This window comes from Coregonus clupeaformis, unplaced genomic scaffold (genome assembly GCF_020615455.1).
Source record: "Coregonus clupeaformis isolate EN_2021a unplaced genomic scaffold, ASM2061545v1 scaf0642, whole genome shotgun sequence".
Classification (NCBI taxonomy): domain Eukaryota; kingdom Metazoa; phylum Chordata; class Actinopteri; order Salmoniformes; family Salmonidae; genus Coregonus; species Coregonus clupeaformis.
The window spans coordinates 45,486-57,552 of record NW_025534097.1 but is presented as its reverse complement, the minus strand read 5'-3'; the positions used below and the strand labels follow the sequence as shown (position 1 = coordinate 57,552).

Here is a 12,067-nt window from a genome sequence, read left to right as displayed (position 1 = left end):
TTGAGTCTCATTTCATACGAGCGCATGTTTCCACGTTACCACAACCTCTGTCTTCTCCTCGATGGGGAGAAGACAGAGGGAGAGGACGTGAGGAATTTAGCAAATCCCAATTGAGATTCTCCTAGGCCTTTTCTCAAATGGATTTGCATTGACTCCTTGCGTGCTGACTAACTAATGTACGTACTGTACGTACTAATGTACAAATGGACGGAGACAGATCCATAGTCCCCCTCCGATTTCATCATGGGGGACAATGAGTGAGCTGTCCGATTTCAAATAAACCTATAATGAAGTCACCAACAAAGCTTAATTTAATTCCACACAAACCTTTTTTTATTGTCGAATGAACCAGTAATGTCATCATCATAAAGTCTCCAGTATTTAGAAGCTGTCACTTTCAACTGCTCTTTTTGCAGACATGTTTGTCCATAAACGGGCATACTGTGGCGCCACACCCCAAACACACCTCCAGAGAGTGGCCAATCGGTGTCTGCTTCTTGCACCGCTTACACCCGGCCACAATCCCCCTGCTCGTGTCCCCGCCCACTTGACTCCGCCCCCTGTCTCTGCTGACTGATGAGCTTCTCGAGGGCGTGCTCGTGGCTGGGTCGCCACAGTGCGCGATGCCATTCACTGCCACCCGCTTGGGGTCTTTCACGCAGTCCTCCTCACGCCCATTGACGGTGGAGGCAGCCAGGCCGTATCGTAGCCGCTCTGTTGCCACGAGTGCCACATTGCTACATTCTGCCCATCCATCTTCTTCACGCGGCCCACCCGGACCTTCAGCTGCAGTACCACGTGTTCCACAGAGGGGCAACCACTGGGGTAGCCCTGTGCCTTGGCTATGTCCCGGCTGTAGTAGACCCCGGGCCCAACGTGCCACCCGCCGAGGTTGGAACCCCTGTGATGATGGCTCGGGCTCTGTCACGGTGGGTTCCATGGTACATGGTGTAGCCTTGTCTGCCCAGGGTGCCTGACCAGGTTTCAGGACACTCTGCTTCTCAACCACAGCCTCCCAACCGCTGAACTGCACCGACTTCGCTGGCATGGCTCTGCTAACGGACACACAGTTGACACCAATTTGTAAACAGATGATATCAATCAATCAAATGTATTTATAAAGACCTTTATACATCAGTAGTTATCACAAAGTGCTTTACAGTAACCCAGCCTAGACCCCAAAGTGCAAGCGAAGCAGAAGTGAGAGCACAGAGGCTTGGAAAAACTCCCATCAAGGAAGAAACCTGGAGAGGAACCCAGCTCAGAGAGAGGGGTGGCCTATCCTCTTCTGGCTGTACCCGGGTTAGGCTATATGTGTTGTACACATACAGCAATAATATATTTATTGGGGAAAAAACATATTGAAGATGTAGACATAGAGAGGTTTTCTTTTCTAAAATCTCCCAACTCAAATGATTATTTATCAAGTATGTTTCCATGATTTATTCCCCCCAAAAGATGATTGACTAAGGCTTAATTAAATCCGTAGCGCTGAAGATCCGCATTATAGGGCGGTTGACAAAGGCAATGTTCCCGCAGTTGCGAGACTGCATTCACGGTAACGCTGAATATGTCGGCTCAATCAGAAATTATCTTTAAACGTGAAGTACAACACATATATTCTCTACTGATTGAATCAAGCCTTAAGTGTGCTAATTTGAGTACAAAGTATGATATCATAATGCATACAAAGTATACAAGGTGTCACTGAACAACACAAACCTTTTCCTTTTTACTGAACTAAACTCCATCTTCTCCCTCTATAGAGAGTTATTTGTATAGTCACCACCAGGGCTGGGGTCATTTCAGGGAATAATTTAATTCAAATCTCCCATCATTTATTATGAAGACTTTTCATTTTTACTGAACTAACTGAATGAAAGTCAACCCTGATCACCATACCAGCTGTACAGCGTTAATTTGACAGGACTGAGAGAAAGCAAAACATCCATATAGATAGTAACAACAATAAATGCAGTACTGTATAGTTACTACTATAGAAAAACTAAAATCTATGCCTTATAGATCCAAATGCGGTGCAACTGACTGGCTGTGGAAAAGTTGCTAAAATATTTTTTACATTGTTTCTACCTTTTGTCAAAGTCGCGTCAATTCAAATCTGGTATCAGGAACAAAAAGAGGTCAACACGACTTCTAAGGTATACTAGTTATTTTAATCAATGCAAAAACCTTCAATGGTAAATATGATGTTTCAGTATATACGGGCTCTCTGTGATGTCTCGCAGGACACTCCAGAGAACTCACACATTGTTCCAGAAACAATACCCAAATACTCTGACAGAGGGAGTTTCCCACTTCTCTGCTGGCCAATTAGAGTAAAGACTTGAGCGTGGTTTAAACTTTCCAGCCAATCCGTTGATTCAGGGGTTGCTCTCATCTCCTCGGCGCCATTTGTTACACACTTCAGCCAGGCACAAGATTATCATAACAACCTATCATAGTGAGAAGAGCCAGCTCCCTTAGACATCATTCCTAGTCAAAGGAAGACTCATAGATCACAAAGAACCAGTATAGTCTAGAATTTGAAGACACAATCCTTATCTTATTTTTACCCCCTAAAACAGCTCTTCACATCAATCACAGCCTTGCCAGGTGTCACAGCCTACATTAGCCCAGTCAAGACTGCATTCTTTCTAAGTTAGTCATCCCATCAATTTAGGAGAATAATAAATCCCCAATAGTCCCCCTTTTCACACCTCATAAGGTGTGATTCAAAAAATAAGAAAACACAGATTGTCATTCATTATAATACAATACAAACAAAAAATCACACTTTTATTAATAGGCCATAATGATACTAAAAAATTCAAACCCTCAGTCCATCTACACCCCACTTGCAAATTGTTACCAGTCACCAAGGAACTTCAAATCATCACATAAGAAAAGACAAACATTCACATGGTTAACTTGATTAATAAAGCATAAAACACAGGATTAATAGAACACAAAACATAAGACTATTAAAACATAAAACACAAACAGATAAGTATATCTTGGCCCCCCTTTAGACACCCTCTAGTGTCACTCCACCAAGCCTGGTAGGTCATATCCTCCATTCCTAGGTTGGAGTCCAGGATTGGGCCTTATCTCACCATCTGTGGGAAATCACCTTCTCCATCTCCTTTCTCACCAAACCCTCAGACACAGGAAATAAGACAAACATCCACAAAGAACAAGTATACCCATAGAGGCTATAACTTCACCCAGAATAGTTACAACAATAGTTTTCCATTTATCAAATATGTTATCAAACCATCCGTTTATGGAGCTCTCAATACCAGATCTCTCAGCCAGTTTGTTTGTCAGTGTAGTTACTCCCATGAAGCTCTTTTGTCACTGACCCGTCCGGTGCTATATTGTTTGAGGATGAAAATACAGCACATAGATCCAAACAGAACACAAACTCCGCCCCTCTCAGCCAAAAGCATATCTAAAGCTATTCTATTCTGCCTTGTCATTAAGATAGTTGCCGCTGTCTGCTCATCTAATCCCTTTATTGCATCACAAGTGTGGTTTATAAATCTTTGCTGGTTATAGTAAATATAATTTATCCAATCTACGTTTTTATTAATTGTTGCCCACCAAAAAATACTTGATTCAAACTCAACTGCGATCTGATTCCTAGCTTTGAATTGTTCTGGAACCTCTCGAGGTACTCCTACCCCATCAAAGGATCCTTTCATCAAAGGATCCCGGGAGGAGGTCCTACTTTCTACGTGACAACTCACCAGTCTCTGACACGTTTGATTGTTTGCGTATGTAGGTGAGTTCACAATCAGTTATCACCACACAACCATCAGATGTCAGCACGGGCCTGGTTTTAGTTCCTACAATCCTCTGGCTGCAACAAAGAGGAGAGATTAGTCATGGTCTCTTTCAGTTGTGATATTCTCTGTGTAGGAGCAGAGCTAAGATGCCCTACTCTGTATCCTATCTTACTAGTCCTAGAATAACAATTAGAATCCCCTGAGACTTCAAACGTAGGCAACCTAGGTCGGAATGACTTTGTTATCGGGGGATACTAATAGTTCAAGTTACTACAAGACTCTTTCACCACATTCCCAGGTGGCTTGTATGGAGGATAAACCTGACAGAGAGTCAAAGCCTGTCAAGGGGAACGGAGTAGTTGTTAACCTTGGTTTGGCTGTCCCACAGGCATAACAGTCCTCTTTAGACATAGTTCTTGCCGTATACTAAATCCATTCCAACCACCGGTCAAGATTCCTACACCCCATCTCCACCTGTCCTACTTTCTTCAGGTCTATAGGTTGCACTGTCTCACTACCTCCCTCAGAGAGGTTTACTCTATAGGGTGCCCCAGTTGAAGAGGATATCTCACTTGTCAGGTCTGTAACCTGTTTTTGCGTACTTCAGACTTTCAGACAGAACCTACCCTTCTATGGGTCGCACTGCCATTTCTGGTAATTCCCTACCCTCACAACACTACACCTGTCCCCAAACTGTGTATGAAGATTTACATATCCCCCCACGCTCTCGATATGAGCAACGCTACATAGTCCCAGGATGTACACGGCGACACACATACAGTGATATCCTCCCCTAAAGTCCCTAATCTTCCCCTTTCCCTACGTCTAGCTGTATCCTATGCCTTCATGACTGTGCTCAGGTATTATTCTATCAACTTGTTTTAGGTTAACTACTACTTTCGGCTGATCAGAAGGGTTTGAGTGTGTTAGGAATATGGCCCCCACAATCAGACAGCTACCTACCGTCAGGAAAACCTGTAATCCCCACCCTTGCCCTGAGAACATGTCAGATGCCAACCCATTACTTCACCTTCTACCAAACTCACACAGGGATGATCAGACAGGGTAAGGGAATCTTCGTTAAGGAGCCAACCCCCGAGCCCTAATGGTGATCGGATCTTTCTCCTAACTCTGTGTTTGTTCATCAGGTGTAACTGGGTTTACCTTTTTGCAGTGTGTGACATGCACCCAGATGGATCTAATAGGACTTGATAGGGCCCTTCCCAACAGGCCTGCTTCCAGTTTTTCTTCTTTTAGGGACTGGTTCCACACCCAGTCTCCTGGTGTGATAGAGTGGGTCACCTTCTCCTTTAGTTCACCTGTGGGGCACAGAACCTCTGACATACGGGTGTGGTTAATAAACTATCTTCACACATACATGTTGAGCTCTCAATTTCTATTGTTGTTTTTTTTATTTTATTTAATCCTATCATTATTATTTAATCCTATCACTATTATTTAATCCTATCACTCCCCCTTTTTTGACACATGATTTGCCCATGTGTCAATATTACCACCTTTCTAAACCCTCCTTATGTAATTTATCATCCAATTGCCATGCCTTTAATTTTTTAGATTATCTTTTGCTTCTTTATTGCTCCTCCCACTTCCTTTGTATTTTATGGCAGCTAAATTCAACTTTCATCCAGTTCAGAATCAATTAGTAATCCAATCATTCAATCTCTTATCTTGTAAAAACACTCATGTTTAGTTCAAACTCTGTTCTACCCAGGCTCTCCCGGGCTTGACCTGAAGACTAATTGTTGGACATGACAAGTCTATTTCTTAGGTCACCTAAGTCTTCTGTCTAGCAACAAAGAATAAAAATCTTTATTATGTTCATGATTAACCCAGTTATATCTAATAGCCCACCAAAAAACCTCATCATCTTTAAATCACTACCAATGTCAAATCCCTCGTTACTCTCTACCATTTGGATAACATCCCTGATGTATGTATGCCTCCTTAGAGTTCCAAATGATTTTACCATGGGCTGCCATTGCCTTCCCATAGATAAGATCACTTAATTTACCCGTATGCAGTACATAATGGAGTACGCAAACTTTACAGCACTTTATCATTAACAAAAAGCTCATCATTTGTTTTGTTTTTTAACGGTTTTGGCGCTTCAAATATAGCAGTTTTCCTGGATGAATTTAACATTTGCCCCTCCTGTGTTATAGTGTGTCCTAGGTAAATGACCTCACTCTACCAAAGTTGAAGTTTCTTTTTGCTCACTTTGTGTCCCTGTTCTGCCAGGAAGGTTAACAATTGGATTGTATCCCTCTTACATCCATCCTGAGTGGGATCAGCCAATAGAATATCATCTATATAAACTAACATTTGCTTCCTTCCCTAGGTTCAAACTTTCCCAAATTCTTAGTTATAGCCTGGGCTAAGATTGTAAGACTTTCCAAGTAGCCTTGAGGCATCCTAGCCTAAGTCCATTTCCTTCCCTGAAAAGTAAAGCCAAACCACCCCTAACTATCCGGATGAACTTGGATACTAAAGAACGCATTAGCTAAATCTATCACTGTAAAATAGGAGTTCTCTGGTTTAATTGGTTCAGCAATGTATTTCAGCAATGATATTTCTATTAACCCCCTGCAAGTCCATGACCATCCTCCAGTCGGCGCTAGGTGCCTCCTTTCTAACAGGAAACATTGGAGAGTTTCATTGTACCTCATCTCCAGGAATTATCACCCCTCCCTTAAGTAAATGCTCAAATGTAGGTGTTATCCCTTTTATTGCTTCTGGTTTCATAGTATATTGCTTTTGGTATGGTCTATTATCGAATCGAGGAATCACTTGTACTGGAGCTACCCCTTAATTAGTCCTACATCTGTTATCCTTGTGACCATAATTTGAACGGAATTGCTTCTAACTCAGCCTCCTGTTCCTGAGTTAAGAAAATCTCTTCCTGTCATCCGTTAAAACTTATCTCCAGATGGACACTGGGCTGGGTTTTTGCTCTCCAATTTAACTTTCTTCTATATGTCCCAGTGGAGTGGCCATACTGATCCCCATTTGGTGTATTCTGCCAGTCAGTAATGTTTTTCCCCTGTTTTATCCATTTACCTAGTGTTAACCATTCCTCTGAATGTTCTTTCACTAGGGCAACATGGGGGCTCCACCTTTCTCTGTACAGCCTCTGGCTCTGTTGAACCCATTTAACCCAATTTGAAAAAACAACAATCACAAATAGCCAGGCCTCGCTCAATTTGATAGCTCACTTTTATGACCTACTTCCTAACTGAGATGAGCTAATCTCTTTCTCCTAGTTATAATCTAAAGATGGTAGTACACACAAAACATGATAGATATTCCCAGTCTTAACCCATCAATAATTGTTTGTATCATTCTAATTCCTCCTAACTAATCCATTAAACCACTCAAAATTCCTCGAGTATACAATGATTATTTAATTGATTACCCTAACTCTGCTACATGTGATCTCATCTCCAAATGATCCATTAATCAATTATTTATTCAACCCCTAGGAAAACCTGTCTTCCCTTCTATTGTTCCTGTCCTCCCTGTAAATGTCATATTTGAGTTTTTAGCCAATACAATCACGGTTACATCAAATGTTCCCTCATTTAATGGTATTTTCTTCCTAATATAACTTCCCCTAAATGAGATTAAATCCCCTGCCTTCCTCTACTATCCTTATATCATTACTGGATCAATGATAATAACTGTAATAACTATCAATAATACTTGTAATAACTATTTCACATTAAATTGTGTCTTTTTCTGATAATGTTATAATTGTAGCCTATTCCATCACTTTAATTTAAAATATAAGTTTATGTAACAAATCCATAACCCACTACAGGCTGGCGCTATTCCCCAGCACAACAGCCAATGCATACTTTCATCCTAACCAAAATAAATTATCGTTTTAAAATCGTCCAATTATTTTGTATTTTTCCCGCTAACCCATTTCAGTTCGCTATTCAATTTATTTAACTGTTCTCTCTGATTAGGCCCTAATTAATAAAACAAATACTTGCTATCGTTGGTAACATATTTTCATGACTTTTTCTAGAATACTTCTATTTAAGCTATCTAATTCAACCTTTCATATTTCTCAATCCACATAATAATCTAGGTATATAGCCCCACAGCGAAAGCTTTGTCTACTGTCCCTACCTGAGTTCGAACCAGGGACATCGCCAGTCACTTCACACCATCTGCGATGCTCTCAAAGTAACCACTCCCAGTTCATAGAGCAAGTGACGTCACCAAATGAAAATCGCAGTAGCTTTCACCTCAGCAAAAAACTCTCTCTCTTTGATTCCCTATTGAATAAGTTAGTTTTTCTATTTAACCCCTAAACACGCTGCTACAAATAGTCCATTCAACATTACCAAACCAAATACTCCATCGTACCCATTCAATCAACACATCAGCCGTGGAATTTACACTCATAAATGCAGATTGTTACTCCATGCCTTGAAATGATAAATAGATTTCCACCAATAGCATATTACAATGATTTCTCATTTTACCCTCTGACACAAAATGAAGTTCCCTCACTGTACTACGTTAGCTCTACCATGATAATTAGTTCAATTTAACCCTCTATTTGTTTTGTACTATATTATACGTTACGTCTAAAACAACATTTACTTAGTTTATTCCACCATCACATTATCCAACAACGCCACAATCTTAAACTCATATGGGGCGGCTGGCAGTTTAGTGACCAATAGCACCGCGCCAACAACCGAGAGGTTGCCGGTTACAATCCCCGAGCCGACCAGGCGAAAAATCTGCCGATGTGCCCTCGAGCAAGGCACTCAACCCCAATTGCTCCCATAAATCGCTCTAGACAAGAGCGTCTGCCAAATTACAAAAATGCAAATGTAACATTCTCTACTTTCTCACCCACGACGGTCGGGTGAGCAAGTTTAGAAAATTTCTCGTCAGAAACCCACATGCGTTCCCAGCCATCTCCCAGTCTTTTCATGGCTCCAAAAGCCACACTTTCGCTCTCTCCAGCCCCTCCCCTTGCAACTCTACCTTTTTGAGGAGCTGTGAGGAGCTGCTTCTCGTCCCAGCGCGCCTCCAATATTCCGCCGTTACTCAAAGTATTTCAGTCCATTTATTTAAATCAAATAATTCCCACCTAATTAGTTCAAGTTGGTGCACGTTTATAAACCGAATTATTTCGGTCTAATTGTTTAACCAGTATTTTGCACGGTCAAACATCAAACGTTAAATCAAATAATAAACCAAATAGCCCAAACCAAGCACCTAAAACCAGTATTATTCTATGTCAAACATCAAACCTCAAATCAAATACTAAACCGAATTGTTTCGACACAACTATTCAAAAGCAGTATTATGCTATTTCAAACACCAAACGTTATATTTCAAATGTATCAGTTCAAACGTTTTAGTTCAGTCACACAATTCATCACTTTAGCTTTATGTTCCCAATTGTTTTTAACGGGTTATATGGTTTAAGCAACCATACATCCAACAGTTATTCCCAAATTATACAGTTTGGACAGCCACAGACGTCTTATGATTCCCAATTTGTTTTCTATCAAGGTATACAGGTTTATCATTCACACTTTCATGCATACGACAACACTCGCACTGTTTAACTTTTTATAGTACCTCCTATGGGTGTCTTTTGTTAACGTTTGCACAATTTAAACCTTATTTCCTATTTGTAATTCTCATTATTTACTGTTTTAAAATATTATTTCTATTCACAGCCAAAAATGGTACACAGTTAAGCGTAGTATACAGTTATCACACAGCAAAAATAGTACACAGTTATCGCCCTCACTCACAATACACAGTCATAATCCTATCATACAGTCAAATGTCACACAGTCATAAATGACACCCATGTTCCACACACAATCTATTTGAGCACACAGCCTCTTCTACTATCTTTAAAAAATACTCCGCTGAACCTAGCCATATCCTCGAAGTTATGGACCTTGCCAGTCGCTAGTATTTATCTAAAATTTCCCGAACCTTAGCCGTATCCTCGTAGTTACGGACCTTGCCGTGTAATTCTTCGAACCTAGTCGTACTGTCGTGAGTTACGAACCTTGCCGATAGCAATTACTTAAACCAATTATTCCCTATATCTAAAATTTCCCGAACCTTAGCCGTATCCTCGTAGTTACGGACCTTGCCGGTGTAATTCTTCGAACCTAGTCGTACTGTCGTAGTTCACGAACCTTGCCGATAGCAATTACTTAAACCAATTATTCCCTATATCTTCCGAACCTTAGCCGTATGTCGCAATTACGGACCTTGCCGGTAGATGTCAGCATTGTCTCCTGAACCTAGCCGTCTCTTAGCGGACCTTGCCGGTAGAATCAACACTCTGGTACCATGGTTTTAAACATCACATTTAGCAAAGGTTTGCATGTCACAATATTGTGCTTATCTACTCATACTAGTTTCATAATTTAGTTCACTTACATCAGACAGGTGTTTCACAAAATTAATTTGGATAAAGCCAATTTGCAGATCTTTGGTTATTTAACAACAGGTATCTGCTTACCTTTATAGAAGCCCGGGCAGTTTGTGAAACACACGGTTCGATTAAAGAGTTGACCAAATGGGCCGGACAGTATCCAGCGAAGTCCCTTCTACCAGACCGCGTCGGGGTCACCAATTGTCAAAGTCGCGTCAATTCAAATCTGGTATCAGGAACAAAAGAGGTCAACACGACTTCTAAGGTATACTAGTTATTTTAATTAATGCAAAAACCTTCAATGGTAAATATGATGTTTCGTATATACGGGCTCTCTGTGATGTCTCGCAGGACACTCCAGAGAACTCACACATTGTTCCAGAAACAATACCCAAATACTCTGACAGAGGGAGTTTCCCACTTCTCTGCTGGCCAATTAGAGTAAAGACTTGAGCGTGGTTTAAACTTTCTCAGCCAATCCGTTGATTCAGGGGTTGCTCTCATCTCCTCGGCGCCATTTGTTACACACTTCAGCCAGGCACAAGATTATCATAACAACCTATCATAGTGAGAAGAGCCAGCTCCCTTAGACATCATTCCTAGTCAAAGGAAGACTCATAGATCACAAAGAACCAGTATAGTCTAGAATTTGAAGACACAATCCTTATCTTATTTTTACCCCCCTAAAACAGCTCTTCACATCAATCACAGCCTTGCCAGGTGTCACAGCCTACATTAGCCCAGTCAAGACTGCATTCTTTCTAAATTAGTCATCCCATCAATTTAGGAGAATAATAAATCCCCAATACTTTCTCTCGTAATTAACCTACTTGTTCTGCCTCCAATGTTTTGACAGTGTTTCTCAGATAGTTTCACTTTCGATTTTTCAGGTCAACTCTGCTTCCTTGTGTGGCATCCATGGACATCATACCCAATAGAATTTCTTCAAACAATATCCCGTTTGCTTTAGAGATCACATTCACTTTCATTTTAAAGTGCTGTACACAGAATCCCACATTCTTGTAATCATGCTATTCCATATCGTAAGGTAAGACGATAGGTCCATTCTCATGGTAAGACATACCAGGCAATGTTTCCCTCTAGTGATTTTTTGGGGATACAGCATGTATTATTTGTTCATTGGTCATCAGGGTTGTGGTTAATTCCATTTAAATTCCAGTCAATTCAGAAACTAAACCAGATTAAATTACACATTTTCCTAATTGAAAAACATTTAAGAGAATTGGAATTGGAATTTCAGTGTAGTTCCTGAATTGACTGGAATTTAAATGGAATTGACCTCAACCCTGACGTTCATAAACAAAAAGTATACTCTGCTGGATATTGCCGGGAACTGGAACACGCTGTCGTACACGTCAATCCAGAGAATCCCTAACATGCTCAATGGGTGACATGTCTGTTGAGTATCCAGGCCAAGGAAGATCTGGGACATTTTCAGCTTCCAGGAATTGTGTACAGATCCGATGACATGGGGCCGTGCATTATCATGCTGAAACATGAGGTGATGGCGGTGGATGAATGGCACGACAATGGGCCTCAGGATCTCGTCACAGTATCTCTGTGCATTCAAATTGCCTTAGATAAAATGCAATTGTGTTTGTTGTCTGAGGCTTATGCCTGCCCATGCCATAACCCCACCCCACCATGGGGTACTCTGTTCACAGCGTTGACATCAGTAAACCGCTCGCTGTCTGCCATCTGCCCGGTACAGTTGAAACTGGGATTCATCCGTGAAGAGCAAACTTCTCCAGCGTGCAAGTGGCCATCGAAGGTGAGCATTTGCCCAATGAAGTCGGTTACGACGCTG

The 12,067-nt window shown here is 41.1% G+C and overlaps 1 pseudogene; it reads right to left on the bottom strand.

Annotated features, from left to right (window-relative positions):
• Positions 1-397: 397 nt before the first annotated feature.
• LOC123485281 lies at positions 398-11,301 on the bottom strand (annotated as a pseudogene).
• Positions 11,302-12,067: the final 766 nt, after the last annotated feature.